This window comes from Typha angustifolia, chromosome 3, assembly GCF_048772165.1.
Source record: "Typha angustifolia cultivar Huaian chromosome 3, ASM4877216v1, whole genome shotgun sequence".
Classification (NCBI taxonomy): Eukaryota; Viridiplantae; Streptophyta; class Magnoliopsida; order Poales; family Typhaceae; genus Typha; species Typha angustifolia.
Window position 1 is genome coordinate 1,540,742 of NC_133241.1, and position 23,538 is coordinate 1,564,279.

The following is a 23,538-nucleotide window of genomic DNA, read 5'->3' on the forward strand; positions in this document are numbered from 1 at the left end:
TGCATGCCCCCTCTGCCTCTCCCACCCAGCAAGTACACACTCGCGCCCAGCGAGAACGACGGTGATAACATCCGTATTCTTGTTTCCACCTCACGTTGTCCACGTCAAAACTCCTCTTTTATTATCCCGTTGAATGACGTCAAAAATTTCCTCAGGGTAAACCCGAACAGGATATGATACTCGCGCCCCGTTTATTCCCAAATGCACGCCCTCGTATTCATGATGAACCGAGTTCCCGACGCAAGGAGGAGTAAGAAGAGAGATTAGTGAAGAAAGGACTCAAATAATATATAAACCCAATATTACTCGCTGACACTGTGAGAGAGCTGAGAGAGAGAGGGAAGTACGCGCAGTGGGCATCCCTCGCGACAATGTTAACAAGGGGGAGAGAGCATATCCGTACTATATGGACCTTTCCATCCTTACGGACACGTTTCGAATCCTGATACGCCAAATATTCGTGGGTCCCAGCGAATTTGGTTCTACTCCCCTGCGGTAAGTTGAAGTTAATATATTCCTCCTAAATTATAACTCTGTTACTTTATGAATTATGGCCGAGAAGTAGAGCTGGGTGGAGCGGTAATCATCACTCAGTAGGTGTTACCGCTGCGTGCCTTTCCTTTTTCAAGTCAAGACGAGGTGGAGAGGAGAAGAACCTCGCCCTTCTCTCTCCCTCCCTCTTCCTCCTCCTATCTCGATCCTTGTGTTGAATGCTTCCTTCTCTAATCTCTCTCTCTCTCTCTCTCTCTCTCTCTCTCTCTCTCTTCGATTTCTAGGGTTTGATCGTCGGCGAAAAGATCGGGAAGGATTAAGAAGGTAGATCCGATTCTTGTTGATTAAATCTATCGCGTTTTCCGCTTTCTTTAGGGTTAGAAGCATGATCGCCTATTCGTTTTTTTGTTCATTAAATTGCTTATTTCTATTTCTTTGTTCGTTTGGGTCTGTGCTGTCTTATGTGTTCATACTTTGATCCATCGAGGAGAAAATAACTTTTGTTGGTAAAATTTTTCGTCATATTCATATCGGTAGATCTGTGGTTTTCTTTTTAAAGCAAGTTTTTTGCTTCTATATTGTGGCATAATGACATGATTCACCGTTGTTCTATTTTGATGCATCTTTTTTAAGTTTGCTTGCTTTGGTTTCGTGTTTTCTTGGGGCAGATGATGAGTTTTTTGGGTTTCGATTAGATGGGGAGTGATTGTGTTGACAACGAGAGAGAGCACGCCGGTCCCCGGTCATGCCGACAGAAGCTATGGCTGTGTACTGGCGTGCTCTTTCTCGTTGTCATCATGGTTTGCCTTGCAAGGTGTCACTTCTTTATCTAAATAAATCTTATGACGAATCCATGCAGCATGGATCGGAAGTGGATTTCTTGGAGTATTTGTGATCCATAATGTAGCAGGTATGCAGAATATTGTCATATCGCCCATTCTATGTTGTTTTATGTTGATTTCTTGTTTACTTGCTAGCAAGTAATTGATTTCATGTCTAATCTAAATGCAATATGGAGGATTTTATTTTTAAACATATTGCTTCTTGCCTTACCTCTTTCGTAAATAGGCTCATGTGCTTCTTCGCTTTGTATGTGTAAGTTCTTCATAGGAAGGAAAGAAAGATGGTGGGCAATTGTTACATGCATCATATTAGCTGTCTCCATATTTTTGGTGGTCACGGTTCTCTAATTCATTTTAACCTTTGATTGGGTCCTTTCTTTTGTGGATTGTGATTGCATAAGATAAAAAAGGGTATACTACTATTAATGATTACATTTATCACTGTTGGCAAAAGAAAAGATGTGTCCGTATTGATGTGGCAATCTTTGTTTTTTAACCAATTCAAGCTAATAGTTGGATGGTGAAGAAACATAGGATATGCAGTTTTTGGAAGAAGTAGATCTAAGGCTGATTGTACTGACGAAATTTTAGTAAATCAAGACATCATGATGGTAAAAGAAGTAGCCATGCTCGGTAGACATACCCAAGTGATTCTATGTTTCAACGAGAAAGAGAGATGAAGATATTGCATTAAGTATTTCCTTTATTGTTGATTTAATGTCTCTTAAATTGAAACTAAAATTTTCTAAGATTGCTATAAGGTTTGCTATACTTTATGGATCAGAATTCTGAAAAACTAGGAACAACATATGCAAAAGTTGGGTGGAGCCATGACGAGGAGATTGAGATGCATAGATGCAAAAGTTATAATTAAGTGTATTTTACACAAGCTAGAAGTAGCACTCATATATTTGATATCCTTTTGTTTCTTTAATATGCAATCATTCTTTTGTTTAAGTCCCTTTTTAACTACAATTTTTTTTCTTGAATTGATTTGGTGAAAGCAATGAAAGAGAAAGTGTGCTGGGTGATAGGTTGATGGGGCCCTGATAGTGATGCTAGCAGTGCACAGATTTGCCATAGCTCATGATTGGAGAGGCACATGGACATATGATCTGACATGAAATCAATTGCACTGCTTTCCAGGCAAAGCATGATTTCAAATCTTCACTAGGCGTCCTATTATTGTGGGCTTCTTTTCGTAGGACTATCAGCCATATAGGTCCTCTTTTTCATCATAAATTATAATTTATTGAATTATACTACAGTAGTAAATACAAAATTAGTGGTGGCATAGGCAGCCACAATGTGTCAACCGCACCGCATATGCATTATGTGGTCTTTACATGCAATACAATCACATATAAACTGCATATAAGGACATCATATATATATGCACTAGCATATTGACCACATATGCGGATATATGCTCGCATATTGACTGCTGGAGGTGATCTTCAAGCAGGCCAAGCCGTGCTTCTTGAGCTTACGGGTTTTGGACCTCTGTTCGCTAGCTCGCATACCAATTACTCAAGTCGGGTCGAGCTAGAATGCTCTAGCTTATAACCATCCACTAGCTTCATGAGATATCAAGCTCAGACCGGGGCTTAACAGGTTGAGCGTATCAAAAATATTTAGCAATATTACTACTGGATCAAGTGTAATGCATAGTCGATCCCTTCTAACCCGAAACCAGTTAGATGACTAGTTTCAGTCTAGGATTAGCCAGTTTTGACTAGATTAGTCATCTGGGTTGTATTGGCCTTATTGGTCGAAACTAGTCAAAATAGATTTTTTTGAATATATTTAGGTTGTATCTAGATAAATCCAGTCTAGGGAACGTTAGTAATTGATGTCCCTAGTTATCGAAACTCAATGGAATTTGGTTGAAATGGATTCTTTTCAAGTTTTTACTTTTTACTTTCTATTTCTTATATATACTCTCCTCCTATCTCTCACACTTCACATTGAACTTATCCAGAGGCCTATCCAATGAGCACTTCAAGTTACTTCGCACATGGGTTAACATAGGCAAGTGCCTTTTTTTTTTAATTTCTCATTTCTCTTTTTCATCCACTCTTTAAGTCCTCATATCTTATTGCTGTAGAAGAACAGTGAAGAGATATAGAGGTCTCTCTATTTATTTCACTTATGTAATGATAATTTACAAGCATAGAAATATACTAGATCTAGCTCAATATTCATCATAGCTTTGAATGAGTACTTTTTTTAGTTTTTAGACTTCATATGTGAATAATTTTGATTTCATTATTTTTGTCACTCTTTCTAAATATTTAGAAATATTTTTATATTTTTAAATAATATTTAAAATTTTATGTAATTAAAAAATATTTTGATCCTATACAAGCAACCGATATGGTCGATATGCATCGTTTTCTTGGGCGACCAATCTTGATCCCAATCTAAATTAATGGTGTCAACTCTTAAGACTCCCAAAAATGTTGACCACATATATTTTCGCCTGTCCTTAACTATTATGGACTAAGTAATAAGTTGAAGCCCACCACCAATCAATTGTAGAAGAAGGGTGCTCATCTTAACTTTCCTATAGACTCTTTCAACTATATTTCTTTAATAAATCACATATGCTCCAAATTCCTAGCCCCCGCAAATAGACAATAGAGGGCAATATTATACCTCCCGTAGCAAATGCTCTCAAACCTTTTTTGTAGTGCATGTGAAAGAGGGATATGAATTTTGCAAACCCTAGATTGAGATTGTCTAAGAAAAAAAAGCGGGGAGGTGTTGTTTAACCAAAAACCCCTCAATCCCAATAGATTATTGTCTAGCAAAATTAATGGGGATTATTTTGGTAATTTCAAATTTCTATTAACAATGGTATTAATTGTAAATTAGTCATAAGTAGAGGGTGATTAAGTGATACAAAATAAAGTAGTAGATGGTAAAGTGATTTTATGCCAAAGTATTTTAAGGATAAAATGTATTTGACACATTTTAGATTAATGGTATGCGTTAACAATGACTCATGTTCCTAGTGCTGCATAAAATTGGATATGATGCACTAATAATTAGGGCTAAATGTTTTAACATTCATTTAGTTGTCAAAACCTATTTAAAGCGCACTCTCTCTCTCTCTCTATATATATATACACAGAATTTAGGGTGTGTAGAGGCTATGCTAGTGTGTCAATGGCACACTAGGGCGTGCCAAAGCTATTATTGGCATGCCTTATGTCGTTGGCAATGACAATCCTTGTTAATTAGTATGATTATATTGTGTGGTAACTCTAGAAAAAATGAAATCCACGAAAATGCTTTGAAGATAAGGTAAAATAACTCTTGAGAATGGATATTCACCAAAGTAAATTGAATTGGTTTCAAGAAACAGATTCTATTACTGCATAACAAGCTGGTAGTGGATAACAACCTCAAATGGGCATGCATAATGAATACAAAGTGATGTGAGAGTCATTGTTCTGAAAATCAACGCATAGGCAACATCATTGTGTCAACCACCCCACATATGCATTATGTGGTCTTTACATGCAATACAATCACATATAAACTACATATAAGGACCGCATATGTATATGCACTAGCATATTGGCCACATATGCGGACTGCATATGCATATATGCTTGCATATTGACTACTAGAGGTGATCTTCAAGCGGGCCAAGCTATTGTTTTTGAGCTTAGGGGTATTAGACCTTTGTTTGCCAGCTCGCACACCAATTACTCAAGCCAGATCGAGCTAGAATGTTCTAGCTAAGGGTGAAAACAGATTGGATAGTGCTTAACCCACATTCGGATGTATATTTTTAGTCCGGATACAGATTAGGTTACGAATATTAGACGGATAACAAAATTTAAAACCATATTCTAACTAAACGGATACAAATAATTTTCGGATAGATGATCAAATCTTAAACGGATGTTGATCGAATTTTAAAAGAATTATGATTTTTTTATTTAGATATAATTAACACAAAACATATTAAGAGTTTCACAAAAACTAATTTTTTTGTATGTCAAATACATATAAAATTAGAGAAATTAACCTCTACAAATAATAGATAACACATCATTAGTAACAATATCAATATTCATTATTTAAATAAGCAAACTAAAAACTGTAATCATTCAAAAAAAATATGTGGGTAAATGGATATTTGATATCTGAATCTGAAAATTATATCCGACCCGTATCTGAATCCGTATTCAGAATTTTTTTAAAAATTATATATGTATCTGAATTCCTATCCAAATCGGATAGGAATTTTTATCCGAGTCCGATCTGAATCGGGTCGGATAGCGGGTCGGGTCAGAATTAATCGGACCCATTTTCACCCCTAGTTCTAGCTCATACCGTCCGCTAGCCCATGAGATATCGAGGTCGAATCGGGGTCTAACAAGTTGAGCGTATCAAAAATATTTAGCGGCATTACTAATCGGTCGAGTATAATGCATAGCCAATCCCTTCTAACTCGAAACCAGTCAGGTGACTAGTTTCGGTCTAGGATTAGCCAGATTAGTCGTCTCAGCTGTATCGACCTTATTGATCGAAACTTGTCTACATAGAATTTTTTTTAAAATATTTTGCTAGTATCTAAATAGATCCAACCTAGGGAATGTTAGTAATTGATATCCCCAGCTATCAAAACTCAATGGAAATTGGTCGAAATGGATTCTTCTCAAATTTTTAGTTTTTACTCTCAACCTCTTACATACACTCTTCTCCTACCTCTCACACTTCACATCGAGCTTATCCAGAGGCCCATCCGACGAGCTCTTATAGTTAGTTCGCACATGGGACTAAAACAATGTTTTATACTAGTCTTCAATACATCAAATCTACAATATGTGACTAAATATCCATAGGAAATAAACAAGCGAGTGTAACGAGTCAGGTTGTGGGAGGGTGTAATAGGCTGAGCTACAAGCAAGCATGATGGGCGGGCTGTGGGTGGGTGTATTTGAGGCTTGACCTGTATTGCCCATTACCATTTTTGGCTTGGATCGAGCTGGCCCCAAATCGGGTTTAATCCGAGCTTAGGCTGGTTAATTTCGAGCAATTTTGGTCTGGGATTGGGTGGGTCAAGCTGATTGATCACTTCATATCATATGAAAGTGCTATATCATAATATTAAGACATTTATAGTGCTTCATAATAATTTTTATTAATTAATTTTGTTAGTGCAAATTATATGGCAATTTGCATGAAAAAGTCTCGTAGTTATGATATTGATAGTTTTATGTTCCTTAATTTTCGAATAACAAATTTGGGCTATTTTACTCATTTAACCCTATTGAATAAGTACTTTTATATGTGTACCTTGACAAAATGAAAGCATACATTTTATATACTCTTTATGTATAGTTTACATAAATAATGCGTGCCATTTTTTATTAAATTTGGATACGTTCTTAGCAAAATTAAAAACGTACTTTCTGCATAGTCTTTAGGTATAGTTTTAGGACACTATAACCTTTTCTTTACTTTGTTAGCGCTAAATAGATAAAAGAGATTTAAAAGTATAATTCGAAAATTGAGGAGCCTAAAACAGTCAATAGCATAACTAAAAGATTTTTTCATGCAAATTGCCTAATTTATCAAACTTGGAAAATATCTATTGAATAATTATATGATTAGAAAGTAGCACCCTTAGTGGATAGAGTATTATCAGCATGATTCTTCATATATTACTTTGCAACTTTTACCGATTATTAGCTTGTTATGCTAAAATATTCAATATACTAGATTGGTAACTTATTTCTAATATTTTTATTGCTAGATTACATATGCATATCATATAAGCGCTATATAGTCACATAACCGCCTGCGTATCGCGGGCGCTTTTCAGAACATGATAATAGTTGTTATCTAGAAATAAGATAGAATGTGTTGTACTAGATTTAGAAGTGGTGGGTATCCTTCTTTCACCACCAACTTGAAAATGGCATAAGAAAGTGACATAGTTTGCATCGTAGGAATTAAAAGAAGAGTCAACTCCTTATCCAGTTGACCTCACATACATCATGCCATGTAGTACTAAGAAAAAAGGTATAAGATGCTTTTCCACAAAGGAGTTATATACTTGCTTGACTTTCCTTATTAGAGTCATCTATGCATGTATATGTACCCTAATTTCCTAGTGAGAATCCTTAACTATGAAACACGATATGAGTATAAGACACGAGTGCGATATAAATATCCCAATACAAAAAATCTTGAAAAACAAGGATACATTGCATATATTTATATCTAATAGTGTATAGTATAAATATAACCTATATATTATATATATTGTATTCTTGTATTTTATTATACTTTTTGTCAATGTGATGGAACAAATTTAAATAGATCTCGAAAATTCATCAAAAGCTGGTTAAATATATTTTACCATTTTGCACTTTGGCTAAAAACCACTTTGCTCCTCTGTATTTTAAATTGTATCTTTGTGTGCCCCTCCACTTTTGGTTGAATTGTAACCGTTAAGAATCTGTTCTCACTATGCTCTCTACATTTTTCATTAAGTTGCAACTTGCAACTGTTAGGTTTTTGTCCGAAGTTAATTCATGCCTTTTACCTTAACAGAAGCATAGTCATTTAAGTCATTTTCTCATCTTCGTCAATGACATTCTATGAAACCAATTTAGTCAAAAGAGTAGGGAGATGTAGTGATACAAAAATAAAACATAGATCATACTAGTAGAAATTTAATCCAAATTTATATTTGATTTTCGTCCAAAGTACAAGGGGCTGGAATGTATTTAATCCAAATTTTAATGAGTAATGCTGAATGCAAAGAAGAGAATGAGTTCACTGTGGCATGAAATCCTAATACTGTTCTTCAAATTCATAGATCATACCAGTAGAAATCTTTTTCAGGGCCAATTGTTATGACAAATGGAACCCTCTAGACTAAGAGGAATAATTAATTTGATTTATATCTGAAATTTGAACTTCCAAAGCGAATCCTAGAAATATTTAAGAACATCCACTGTTTAACTTTATTTTTGAGAAAATGAGATACATAAAAGAAGTATTAGAGCATATCCATGAAGTGTCTTAGGAGTATCATTGTATCTGATACGATGTGGATAGAGCTTAAAAGAATCCATGTTCCCTAGATCCCTAAGGATGCCACCAAATGATGTGCTTCGTAAATCCTTGAGCATGGCAATATGATGCCTTGGATGAAACAGTACGGCCAAGATAGGCAAGTAGAGGAGAATGCTGAAATATGCTTAGGAATAATTGATAGATGTGTTTAAGGTGACAGATGATTCTAACTCCTTGAGCATGACAGGTGCATTTAGATAAAACCACTGTAGTAGTATATCTTTGATCTCTGATTAGATGTATTATTAAGTGACCGTTTATATTTTTATGTATTCTCGGATTTTGTCTTTAAAGTTTAAATTTGTTTTATTATCTGTTTACCAATCCAATGTCAATTCAAATTAGATCTGTTGGTTTGTTAGGTGTCCATTCAGGATTAGAAAATATTGTTTCAGGGTCTTGGGTCTCTATAGGAGTCTGTAGGAATTGACCAAATTGTGTATGATTTTATTGATCAGTCTTTCCCCCTTTTCCTTTTAATGTATCTCATATTTGGTGAGCAATTTTCAGCTATAATTGTTTATCTTGGTCCTTGGGTTGATCAGCCTCGGATTGTTAGCATTACCAAGGTTATATGATTTATCTTCCTTTTCTACATTCATACTTCTTGGATCCATATATTATTATATTATCTATAGATAGATAATGTTAAGCATAACTTTATCTTCCGTTCATTAGGCTGGTCTCTTTTTAGTCTAGTATCCAACCAATTGATCCTAGTTCAGATACTGCAGACATCGTACCAAAGCAACCATATTAGAAGAAAGCATTGAGCAGTGATTGATGCTAGTGAGCTCCATCTTTTCCAAAAGAGGCTTAGCACGAGAAGTATTTTACATATATTTATATGGATCTTTATCTTTCAATGCATATGGCAATGGCATTACACACTCAGACACACACACACACACACACACAACTTTACATTTACGTGATAGCATTATAGAGTTACATATGCACATCACTTTGTTTCTAAGAGAATATTACAAGTCGCTAAGTTGTAGTGCACATTTCCTTCTCATTTTCGTGATTTTGCTAAGATAGTTCAATCTGATCTTGGGAATACGATTCATGTTGACTTATCCTTGGGAAGTCAGTAATTCCCACTTATTCTTTCCTAAGATAAGGAACATAATATGCAAACTAAATCTACCATTGAGGCATGAGGATAATACATTTGTGTAAGTGGAGAAATAGTAGATATCATGAGTAGCGGAACCTAAGAGGATGCAAGGAACCTGTGATGCTAAGGAAATTGCATTGACACAAATATTATCAAACAACAACTTAGGAGAGATGGGCTAGTTTAGTATTAAGATTTAAGAGCTTTGATGGAAGATATAAATAAAGTAGGCCATGCATCAGCACAGTTAGGCATGCTACTGTCACATCAGCATGCTATGGCACATCTCTAAGTATGTCTTCAACATATTTTAGGTTCTAAAATAGGTAGTATAGCCTACATTAGGATCTTTTAGCCAACAATTGTAAATTTTGGTTCAAATCGAACTATATGGAGTTAATCTAACCTACTCTTACACCTGTTTTGACCTAATTTAATTTTTTTGACATATTAATTTCGTATTCTTTTCAATTTGGGGTAAAGTTCAGGGAAAACCTAATTTCCATCTAATTCCTATATTTTGAAGAGTATTTTCATACATGTAGCACCAAAATGTCAAATTTATGTAGAAAGACTTTTAATAGATGGCATAGCTTCGTTTTGCTACGTGTAGGACGATTAATCTTGAATTTGGTTTATGAACCAAAGAAAATAAGGAGAAATTTGGAAAACATACCTTTTGATGTGATTTGAAGTTCCAAACTTGGATTAATCTTTTTTTTTTCTAGATTTCTTTTTTCTTCTCTTCTTCTCCCTCTTCTTTTCAGTTAGGGGTAATATCACACCATCAAAAATATAGGGTCTCTTTGAGTGTGAGGTATTATGCGGCACAAAGATCATCTCCTTTGCTTACGTGCGATTACCAAGTGCTTTTGTACCCTACATGCATCAAATGATACCGCTTGACAAGGGAGTGGCACACCTTGGCACGGAGCAGTACATGGAATTCCTTTAGCACCCCTCATGCCCCATGTCAGCACCCTACCGGCACGACCATCCTTTTGTAAAGGTTTCATCCAATCTATGTTACTAAATATAGGTTTGTGAACATTATGTTACTACAAAGAGTGATTATGTGCCTCTACAAGTGGCATGCCATGACACGATGGACCATAAATGAACCTAACTAAACACTAGTCTCATGTTGGCACTCACCATAGCCATATATTAGAATTACAAGGACTTATTGGGTGTCTAGTGCTAAAGGATCCAAGGTTCCCAGTTTTAGCCAATCTTGAGTGGGATCCACTAAAACAAATCAGTATGAACCCGCCAAAATCAGCCGGTTGACTGGTTTTGACTAGGATATCAATTGTCTCAGCTGATACCCAATCTTGCCCGAAATAAGCGGGAATAGGTCAGATCTGACCTAGGGGAACCATCCCTCTCCCTCTCTCTCTCTTCACTCTCTTTCTCTCTCTCTCTCTCTCTCTCTCTCTCTCTCTCTCTCTTTTCTTCTCTCTTTTTCTTTCTCTCTCTCACCTCTTCCAACGGCGACCTTGACTTCCGGTGACGTTCTTCGACAAAGATCCAACAACTTTGACCTTGGTGATTTTTTTTTTAATTTCTTTTTCAGTTTTTTAATTCGACTCTCATTCCCTCTCTTCCTCTTCCTGCTGCGGTGAAGCAAAGCAGTAGGTGCTTCCTGTCATTTTATCTAAATTTTTCTGCATGTTTAGACAACATTAGAATTTTACATAATTAAAAAATAGTCTGATCTGATATAAGTGGCTGATAAGGCTGATACGACCGATGCATATACTGATTCCGATCCCGATCCCAATCATAATCCCAATACTGGGAACCTTAGAAGGATCAATGATATCTTCAACTCATAATTTATTCCCTTTGATTTATTGCTTAGAGCGTCCTTGGTATTTAGTTAAATTTTATTTATGATTGAGTTCTGTCAAGATAACCTTTTATTGGTGATGATTGATTTGACCAAGTTCTGCAATGGGTTGATGAAGGACAATAAAATTTGTTTCATCTTTTTATCACCATCTCGCTAATATTTGTTCTGCGCTTCTTTTACTTATTTTATAGGAAGAAGGTTGGTGTAATTTGCATTGCATAAAGTGTCAAATAATTGTTTTGCATTGAGACTTCACACAAGATGTGAATTAGAGGTCTACTAAGTGGCTTACATGTGCCATTGGTGAGCCTTGACTGCTGATATTTTGTTATGCTTGAACAAGCTCAGAAAATGAAAGTAGATATAGAAGAGGCATCATGTGCCAGTTTACCAATTTTATAACATGGATTATTGGAGAACGATAAATTTGAAAGCCAATCTGGTAATACTGACACAAGAATCTTAGTGAAGGGAGGCTTATATCATGCTATGTGTGGGGAATAAGGTATTACTTTCTATTTTTCACAAGAAAATGTAGTGTTATTTCTGGACCTCTAGTTCATGTGCGTTCTTCAAGTAAGTAAAACTGATACAAGCAATTAGCATGTTTCTTTACTTTAAATTTGCTAGAAAGACAGTTGATAGATATTTTTTTTATGAACAAGATTATGTATGTTGATCATAAAACCTGTACTTCGTAGAACCTTTTAAGGATCCTAGAGATGATTGTATTCACTGTTGTCTATCTGATATGTAATGTAATAGTAGTCTCAGAAATGTAGTACTCCACTCAACTTGATAAGTTTCTTCTGCAAATTTTGCCGAAGTTCTTTGATAGCTTTTGTGAAGTAGGAAGCATTTATTTCATTTCTTTGTGGATAATGTACTGTTGCCCATATGTATAACTACAAACTATCAATCAATATAATATCTAATGATCTATGAGCCCAGTAGAGCTAATTCAACTCGAAGTACTAAAATATCAGGCAAATTACAATGGGTAATTTGCAATAAAAACACATCATTTTTGTATTTAGAGGACAGGTTCAAGTTCAGTTTCTTTTGCATGGAAGCCTTTTTTTCACCTTTTTCTTCCCAGATAGTCTCAGCCCATTTGGAAAAAATAAATAAGAGAGAGTTATACTATGCATTTACTAGTTGCATTAAATATTCCTTGTAATTGATTGGATATGCATGTACTCTATGTAATTAAAACTAAATTATATTCTCTTATGGAACTAAAAGAGATAACATAATAGGTACAATAACTACAAACAAAAAGAGAGAAGCACCATAACACACGAAACAATCTGGAACAAGAAGATATAACTATGGAACTAAAAGAAAGAAACAATGTAATATGTGAAAGAATTGTGAAATACCTTCTAATAATAATTAGTACATTCTAATAACTATGGAATACATTCTAATAAAAATGAAATACCTTCTAACAATAGTGGAATATCTTCTTTTTGGATGAATTATATAGCATGATCCGTTAAAAAAAATAGAAGGTGAAGTCATCTTTTAATGAGTATCTATAAGATATATTCTGCAACTAAATCAGTGTCATACGTGAATGTGGATAGCATAATCTATGAAAAATTATGTAATATGTTGCAAATAAGATCAAGTCATGTTCTAGTGAATGTTTATCTGATCTATTTCACATTTAAATTATATAATACATGAATGTAGATAGCATGATCCATAAAAATAAATTATATCATACGTTGCATAGTATGAGTCTAGGCAAATGATAGCGTGATAATTTTTTTTTTAATTCAACTATGAAGCACCTGCCTCCAAATATATGTGCCCCTCATATGGGTAAAACCCGTGTGATTTTTATGTAATCTATTGGTCAATATTTCTATACAATATACAAAATAACAACTCAACATTTTCATAAATATTATAGGCAAAAAACAAATTCAAATACTACAAGCCACAACAAGTCCCAAAATACATGTTCATACACCTCATCTAAACAAATGCCCGTGTAGGGCTACAATCTAACTTATTCTATACATGGTGGTCGTGCCAATTAGGTGTGCCAGTGGCACACCCCCGTGCTGAGCCATGCTGACCGGCATGCATGCCGCGTCGATTCGTGCCTATCCAACACAGCCTCGTGTTGGTCATGTGCCAATGTAGATATTTTTTTTTATTTTTTTATTTTCATCAATTATCAAATCAACTTTACTCATTTTCTTGACAAATATGATATGACATGTGGAACCCATTTTTTTAACTTTTTTTTTTATTTCCATCAATTATCATTAACTAATTTTTATCATTTGTCATTCTTTAATTTCCATAATCATCATTTAACAAACATGGAATGAAAACTATTTGTTATTTTTTTTAAAATTGGAATGACAACTCAAGCCTAATTTTCATTTGTTATTCTCTAAGTATAATGTAAAAATAAAACATTGTAATGTAGATTTTAAATTTTAATACATATGTTTAAACGAAAAATCAAATATTAGCATACCAAAGATCTAAAAATATTTCTAAATATCCTAAAATTTTTATTAAAAATATTATAAATGCGTGCCACTGGACCACTGGCATGTCAGGGCGTGCCGAGGCGTGTCGCTCGGCACGTGCCATGTCGATGGTGGCACCGCACGGCACGTGTCATTCGCACGACCATCGTTGTATATATATATCATGCCCAAATCTACATCTCATATATATTAATAAAAGAACACATGATATGCATCATTCAAACTATCAAATTTTTTATCACAGGCTCACATAGAATAATATCCATAAAATATCATTATTTGCCCACAGAGCTATTAATCACATAATAAACATATGCTCACAGAGCTATCAATCACATAATAAACATATGCTCACAGAGCTATCAATTAGATAATAAATATATGCTCGTATATTATTTTAATATCGAGGAAGGATAGACATCTAATGTTAATGTCGCATGAACATACCTAGCGCATTGCTTATGATTCAGTTATCTATGGCCATCAAATTAAAGATCCCAGTTGTAAGCTCAAAACCTCACCTCTATCATCATCATTGCACACAATAGAATCAAGAGCACATAGCTCATGGACACACTGACTCTGTATTATTGGGTACTGCTAGGTCTACGACATTTACCTTTTAATTATAGTTTAAGATTATCCAATGTCTAATCTCCGTACTCGATAGTATTATACCTCCTCAAACTAGTGCACACGGTGCCTGATAATCCCCTCTTGACCTCGCGACTTCAGGTATTGGTCGATATAAATATATGTATTATATACACTCTGCCCACTTACCTTATGTTGAGAGGGTAAATGGGTACTGCCCTGACGAGATTTAACTATGTAGTAATATGTGCAAATAGTGAAGTGAATAACATCATCAATCATATGACATGCATATCGAATATATCGTACTTAGAATGCACTAATAATCCATGCATAATTTTGGAGCAGTAAAATAAATATAATTATGTTAACTAGTAAATAATATCTGCACATATATATATGATATGAACGATGAAATCATAAAATAAAATATCATTTCAGTACTACACTATTTCTAAACTGTGGAGGATTTACCCACCTAACATCGCTTCCTAGTTTACTAGTTTCAACTATGCTGTGGGACCATACTCACATAGTACTGAATTTGCCTCGATAATGAAAGTAATAAAAAGCATAAGCACACTTGCCTCTAATTAATTAAATAATTTTACAGACAACCTTTACAGGTTTGGTAGGTTTATTTAGGAACTTTTACGCTTGTTATATCAAGTAGAGTTGGTATATTAGTTATGACGATTGAACACATTATTAAGAGTTATTAATATAATTATTATTATATTTATCGTTCCACTAATTACTGACGATTTAAAATAAAATAGATAACATTTAATTAACTTTATTGAATATTAAAGGACTTTTATTATGATTATCAATATTCAATTAGAGAAAATTCCTCTTTACGAGCAAATTAGTAGTTATATTCTCATACTACTACCTCATTTATTAATATTAATTTATAACAAATATTATAACTAACAAAATTACCCTCTAAAAATAATTAATAATTAAGGCTCAAGATTGACAACAATAATTAAATAAGAAAGCTAAAGCAAATTACCATAATTTAAAGAATAATTAAACCACATGGGCTAGCCCAAGGCCTAGAACAATGGGTTGGGCTGCAACCAACCAAAATATCACAATACTAACCTACCAAGGTTGGGCCCAAAGCCCAAATTATTCAATATTGTCACAGGCTTGACCGCAACCTAACCTAACCTGGGCCTGAGCTAGGTTAGATTGCACCTAGCCCTACCCAACCACTCCCCTGCCCCTTCTTTCTGCACCCTCGACAGAAGGCAAGTCAAGGAGAAGAAAGGGAGTGGCTACTAGCAAACATCACCGTCGGCAGTCGAGGCCAACACACCTACCCCTCTCTCAGGCCAAGGGAAAAGACGCACAAGGTGCTGACAAAGCCATAGACAAAGAAACTCGACAGCGAGAGGAACGAATCGAATGAGCCACCAGGGAAACCGAACAAAAAAACCTTGTTAGAAGGATGAGGATGCCATGGGGAGTGCGCACCCTTTCACTCACTCACTAGAGTCGGACTCATTCACTGGCAAGAAGAGATGCATCGGGAATGGATTGAAAGGCATTTCCACGATATCGTTATGATCAATTAATGGGAAGAGTAGTCTCCTGGTCATCAGTTAGTAGTTGAATAATCCCAGTGGGGGGAAACCGTCTACCTGATTGCCTACTAGAGCAATTCCTTAGTGAAATTCTACATTGCCAGCTCTTGGATCTCAAAGCGGAGAGCTTAGAGAGAGTAGAAGTGCTTTCCTTCACGCTGAGCGTGAACTTCCGATTGTTGAGGGGCTTCATTGATTAGTAAACCTACGGTGCTGGTAAGGTCGGCCCTCAATGTCCGGGATTCCTGTGCATGCTCCCGAGGCAGGAGGGGCAATCAATAGGGTAATTAATCTGAAAGATGAAAATATAACACAACCCTTTTGTTAGAAGGATGAGGAGGTCGTGGGGAGTGCACACAACTCGAGGTTGGCCAGTTAGGGTGGCTGGTAGCAATGACACAACCCATTTATAATCGACGACCATGGAGGTTGCCAAAAACCACACTGGGCCATGAGAGCATAAAAGGGCGACACCAAAAACTTCACCTTGCAAAGAGGAAAGTTTCCAGCTGGTCAAGGAAGGGAGACATTGACGAGAATGGCTGAAAAAAGACCCACAAGCTAGCGAGGAGGCTACATCATGTAGACTCAACTGAAGGGAGAAACAACCCATTAAGACTACCACTAGTAAAGGGATGATGAGGGAATACTATCGGAGCTGGCGCTAGGAGGAACAAGGCTGCTGGCTTGCCGATCACCCGACGGGACCAACGATAAAGAAAACAAAGGGGGAAAACACGATAGAACTAATTAAACCAAAATTAACTTAATAAGCTGGAAGAAGACTCATTGATGAGTCAATTGACGACATTGTCATGCCTCGACAAAGCTTTGGCATGGTGAGAGGAAGAAGGGAATGACTGGTGACTGCAAGAGAGAAAAGAGAGAAGAAGAGAGAGAGGGGAAGAAGAGCAAAGTAACACACATGTCGGGCACATACGGTTGCTTTAGATTTAGATTTTCTTGTTTTCTTTGTGGGATGTTTTAAATTGATTTGTGGAAATTATGAGACAAAAGATTTTAAAGACAGTGATAAACAATTTAATATGTGAGAATCGTGAGATATAACTATGGAAGACCTTCTAATTAATGTGAAATTCCTTCTAGGAGTCGCATAATAGCTTCTATTTGAGCAGATCAGACAGCATGATCTATAAAAAAAAATTGTAATACAATGCTAAAAAGATAAAGTCATTTGCAGTTATGGATCATGCAATCTATATTTACATATTAGGTAATGTAAATGTGGAATAGATCAGATCAATATTCCGTAGAAGATGACTATTATTTTTTGTTCTGACATACTATAGATTTTTTCTATGAATCATGCTATCTACATACACATATCATGCTGATATAATTACGAATTAGTTCTATTAAATACTCATTAAAAGATGACTTTATCTTTTATGTATTGCATTATAATAATTTTTTTTATAGATAATGATATCTAATCCACCCAAATAGAAAGTATTGTGATATTGTTGGGAGGTATTTCACTTCTATTAGAAAGTTTTCCATAGTTATTAGAAGTTTAGAACGTATTACATTGTTTGTTATTAGAAGGCATTCTTCTAGCCACTCAGTTATTGATGTTTCTTGGTTTTTCTTTTTTTGATGGAAATTGATGTTTCTTGCTGTAGGCCACCAATTCGCACAGGCTAGAATAAAAGGTGTAAGATACGATTTTTTTTTACGAATATTCTAATATCTAATATGAGTCTACTTTCATTTATCGGTGACTCAGTGGGATGAAACACTCGTAATCTTGAGTCAGCAATTACTTTTCTTGGTGTAGCATGAGTATTACTATGAACAATAACCATTCTTCAAACTTCTCAACCTTATATTTCCTTTAGGCCTCTTAGAAAATCAGATATATTTAATGCTTCTTGCTTGTGAAAAGTAAGAGGAGAAAACCAAGGTAGGCAGGTCACGTCTAGGCGCTCGATAGGCAGTTAATGGGGCACCTTGGTGGTAAGTCAGGCACTAGAGATAGGTGATGACTTATTAACAATTCTAGAACAGGTATTAGGTATAAACTCCTATTCCTACTTGGTCCCCAAACCTACCTATCATTCAAGTTGTAAGGGGCTCTTACTCCTATTAAATGGGTGTTTTTGCCATAGATGTTATTATTCTCATCCTTTCTCTCTCTTCTATTCTTGTAAGGATTAGTGAATACAACAACCATTACGGGGAAGAGCAACAACTAGAAGGATGTTGTTACTACTTTAAGACCACTCTTGCAGTGGCAACAACAACAATTGCCTCTATGCATGAAATAAGAAGTTTTCTTACGGATTCATATGAATATCTTAATGTTTGACAGCTTTAGCCTCATATGACTGCCTTAGTTTTAGGTACCCACCGACTTAGCGCCTACAGTCTTATAAAACATTGGACGAAACCTTAAGACTAGAGATTGTTTGGTTGATTGATTTTAAAGTTGTTGGTCGAGAAAGTTTTCCGTTCTTCCCTACCCCATTCGATGCTTTAGTCATTGCTTTTAAGTTACGGGGCTTATTCTGTTTGCTGGACTTATACAATGAAGTATATGCTTGTTCCATGTTATTTTTGTAATTGGAAAATTCGTGATCAAACTAAGTAATTTATAATGTATTTTTTCCCTAGTAATGTGAACTGGTACAATGTTTGATGAAATATGAAGCAAAAGGAAGCATATTGGTTCAACCTTGAAGGAATTGTTTGAATCGCTCGAGTGTATGAGGAAGGGCTCAAGGCCACCATTTGAACGAATTTCGCATGTTTTTCAACAGAATCTAAAATGTCCAAAGTGTTTGAAGTCCGTTCAAATGGACTTTCAACATTTTTTGCCCAAAAGCAAAAGTTGCTAAAGTGGTCGAAACTTGTTTGAACAAGTATTGGAAGGATTTTGTGAGAAATGCGAGAAGCGCAATGTTCATACGTGATACGAACTATTTATCTGAGTCATTGGAACACACCAGAACAAATGTGACTTACTCTTGTTCTTTGGGCTTTCCTTTTGGGATCTATAAATGGGAAAGAATGTCATAGGAGTCTGCTGCAATCTGACATACATTTTTGGTGAAGATCAGTATAGGATTTTTTTATCGTTCATGACAGGGAAATTTCTATTTCGTTGTTTTATGTCTTGGTGGAGTTATAAGAAAAACAGTGATTGTGATCGCTGCTTTCTCGAGGGTAATTAAGGCATGCTATTTACCTTTAGGGATTCTGAGGTTGCAGACCAATCACGAAAAGGTGCATATTCTTCATATCCGGTTGCAAGTGACAATGGGCAATCGGTAGGTAAATTTGTAACTGCAGATTTTCATAGTGATTATTTTGATCCTAGAGAAAGGATCCGCGGGCTTTTATTTTTAGTTAGTAAGGGTTTTTTTCACATAAAAACTTTTGATGTTTGAGTGTTTTACATGCTTATTTTATTCTGTTATACTTCTGATTTTGATTCGAGAACGGTATAGATTGGTTTTCAAAATCACCATGCACTTCATTTAGTTCATCATTTTGATAATTGATCTTATATATTTAATGTCGTTATTTTTCTTTAATATCCAGTCATCTTTTTGATATCTTGCTTCAATATTTTCTCTCTTGTTCTCTTTCTCTAATCTTTGATGGAATTTAGTTAGAAAATTTTATGAACAGAATTTTCTTAAGTTACTGTGCCCGTCTCCAGTGAGCAAGTAGGATATGCGTTCTTGATTAAGGAACACTTGATAATTCAGCAAATCGAACCTATTTGATTGAGATGATGTGCTTTAAAATTGTATCACAGTCATATGCTTGTGTACTAGTTGAATCTCCATAATGATCTAGGAGATCAAATAGGATGGTAGTATCTGATGTTGGAAGAAACTTTATACAACATTTCCAGTGCTTCTGTGGTAAAACTATACAAGTATGAAGATGAATTAGGTCAATAATACATTTAGGTTGCTGGCATCCATTTGGACTATATTGGTTTGGTTTCATGTAGATGCTGCACCTCTGGCATTCTATTAATTCACATGTCAATTATACAATACTCATGTGACTGAAAGCTTCATCTCAAAAGACTCGCTATATGTTGTTAAATCTCATATTTTTCCTGCCAACGCCTCCGGCAATTGCTCAGGGTATGAGATGCCGAACGTTAAGTATCTTGTTTTCTAGGAGCGAATTCCGACAGGTATGACAAATGCAGTATCTCCTTGATGATTATGGTGATAATATTGGAGTGCCCAACATTTATATTCAATGCCACTCATCCCTAGCTGGTACTTGCTTAGTTGCTTCTTCCTAGTTTCAGAGTAATTTGTTAACAAGGAAAGTGTTCTATCCACTGTATCTGCTTGATTTGATATGGTTTACTTTTATCTCTTGGGTGGTTTCCAGTGGTGCTTTGATTACTCTCCATGTAATTTTCCAATGAAGAGAACTGTTACAAAGTTTTACTTTTCCCATTATCCAATCAAAAACTGTAACCAGCATGTATAAAATGTAAGTGACCTTCAAGAAAATGTTTCCCAGTTATTTGCATATCGTGTAATATTTGCTTAAGAAGAATTTACTGATACAGTTTATCGTTGTCTTTTAGTAGGAATAAAGATGAACTTCTGTCAGAGTAGGGACTTCAAAAGGACAAGGAGGATCAGCTCCCAGTACTACTAGTCAATCTGCACATCTGATCTGATCTCCCCAATGGCCCAATTAGAAAGGATGCCAAACCTACCACCTATTGCTGCCTGATGATGGGATGATTGCAGATGATTAGCTGCTGCATAATTGGGACTACCAACTGCGGATCGAGATGCAGAATGCACTGCGGAAATTATCTGCGGATTGATTATTTCTCTTACTATATTATCAGGGAATAATTATTCTTACACTTTTGAACCATCCCATCATTTATTTTTTACTCTCTGAATGTCTTTTATTATCCATGTAAACCCTTGAATTAAGAGAAAAAATCTACATATGTTTTTTTTGAACCAAGAAAATAATAATCCTAAACTTTTTTTTAAAAAAAGGAAATTTGTTCAAGGGTGGTGTGTATGGTAAAACAAAGTTCAGGGAGTGTGAAAAGCTGTGGTAATTTAGGTAGTCTAAGTAAAATTATTCTTATTATTAATCCCGTAGGCTAATATTTCAATAACTCCAGTTACTCTAAATAGACTAACAATTCAGGCATCCAAATCTTAAATAAATAGAAGCATAAAATGGGAATCCAATATGCATCTAACGGAAAATTGCCTAAGATGAGGCACTAGAGGAGCAAAACAGCATATATCCTAATAGGAGATCCATTGATGGCTTTAGCACAAGCTCGCACTCTAGGCCGAGAAGATGGCCATGGCAAGAGGTAAGCTCCAGCTGCTGCTGAGGACGTCCGCGTAGTAGTTTTTAAGTCCACAACCACCGCTGGAACCCGTTGAGATCCCATGCCCTCCGAAATCGTTTCTCCAACGAGCAGCCATGGTGGTGGGGTGGAGGGATGGGTGTTTGTTCTGAGTTTGGTGGGAAAGACTGGTTCAAAAGCTTCTCCTTAAGTTGTCTCAGGATTCCCTCCTCCCCATGGCTTTTCCGTTGGCATAAGAAAAGTCAGACGTCCGTGTTGTCAGCGCAGAATCTAAGGCACCAAAACATTGCTCTTTTGGCAAAAATGGCGGGAACTTCTGGGCTGCGGATACATGGAAAGATACTGTCCGTCGTTTCTTACTTACTATCAGCGCAGAACCCCTCTTAAAAAGAGAAGCACAGACAGTGGATTAATCCTTGGAACCGGACAACATTGCCTGAAGATGTGATCCCTCTGATATTTACACGGTCAAGTCTCACTACAACATCATCAACTTTTCCAATGTCAAACCACCTCTCTAAGACCAGAATTTCACGTAGCTAGCAGGCATGGACAGACAGACTCCATAACAGGAAAAATCTGATCAAGAAAGGCTTTACTAGCCAATCTGAATTCTCTCTCTGTAATGCCACTTTGGACATCTTTTTTTTTTCTTCTTCTTTTTTAAATGCAATTTAACCCTTCTCCGTTGTGAACCACTTCTCTTCAAAGATGGCAGCTAGTTTGGGCGACGTGAGAGTGTGCGTCCTGTCCGAATTACATAAAATTGTGGGCATGATTCTCAAAAATATTATACTCAAATTATTTTCTAAACTAGTACAAGATTAAAATCGCTATCTTAGACCAAGAAGTATGCTAAGTTTTTAACCAAAATTATTGTCTTTCTGTGAAGACGCAAAGACTCTATAAAGTTTTACTGTTCCTTGGGATTGGCTTTGGGCTTTTCTTGCGCAGCTTAGGTGGAAGGCGAAGAAAGCCTCCTTCCGAGGCGGCTAGCCATCAGTGTGATACCACTCTGGTAGAGCTAGAATTCTAACCTTATGTCAAGACCTACAAGCTAAGAGACAATCTCAGGTAGGAAATCTACCAAAGCCAGACAGATGGATAGACTCATTTCTACAGCTAAGGGAGAGCGAGACATCATCATACAATGAATATTGATTTTATAATTCTAAGCGCAGTTGGTTAAAAGGAAATCACAACGTAATCCTATCTTATAGATTTTTTTTATATCTTCACAATAAAATATTTTATGACCAAAATTGATAACCCAACACAAACTTACGATAATCTCTTTTTTTAAGTCTTTTTGAAAACTAATTAATTTACTCAAAATTACCGTTGTGACAGCATTCCACTGTTGCAATAATTTGAAAATTAGTTTGAACATCCTACTACTTTTGGGAAATATTTTTTACTGTGTCCAACACTGTAACAGTACTTTCGTCAAAAATTCTGCTTCTCATCATTAACCGGAGAAAACTTTGGAAGGAGTGCAATGCCAACTTTGGAATTCATATTTGGCGAAAATAGGAGTATTTCCACCCGTGTAGAAGAAGGATCTCCTTCGCTGAGTTCCAGACTTCCAGTCCATTGCTCCTTGTAAATCCCTCTCCCACGCCGCCCTTCTTGATTAGGTGCTTACCCTCTTTTCTCTGAAAAAGAAATAAATGAATAAAAATTGCAACCTGCAGTGATCGTTGGGCACAATACAATTGGAAATAAATACACAAGACAGGAGCATGACTTAAAATACAGTAATGCTGCAAAATATTTCTAGAATATCATAAAATTCCCCTCTAAAAGGAATCAATATAGCATTCCATCTCCTTGTCGGACACCAAAAGGAACAAATTTAATGCACCTGTAATTGATGATTCAATAGTAAAGGTGACTCCACTTCAGAGCTCACTAAAAAGAACTAGAAATAAAAGAGAAAAATAATTTTTTTTTAAAAAAAGAGAGGAAAAGTCTTCAATAAAATTATCAAAAGACTTGTTTCCTCTTGTGCATTAGTCAACTGCATGAGTTAAAAAATACAAACTTGGAGATGTGCCACCAGCACTG

General features: G+C 35.7%; 1 long non-coding RNA gene across 2 annotated transcripts; it reads left to right on the top strand.

Annotated features, from left to right (window-relative positions):
* Positions 1 to 582: 582 nt before the first annotated feature.
* Positions 583 to 21,040, top strand: LOC140758511 (uncharacterized). Of its 2 annotated transcripts, none has more exons than XR_012104118.1 (3): positions 583 to 816; positions 1,352 to 1,402; positions 20,710 to 21,040. It is a non-coding gene; the product is annotated as an uncharacterized lncRNA (long non-coding RNA). The 2 variants fall into 2 exon arrangements; XR_012104119.1 differs by having other exon boundaries at positions 20,713 to 21,039.
* Positions 21,041 to 23,538: the final 2,498 nt, after the last annotated feature.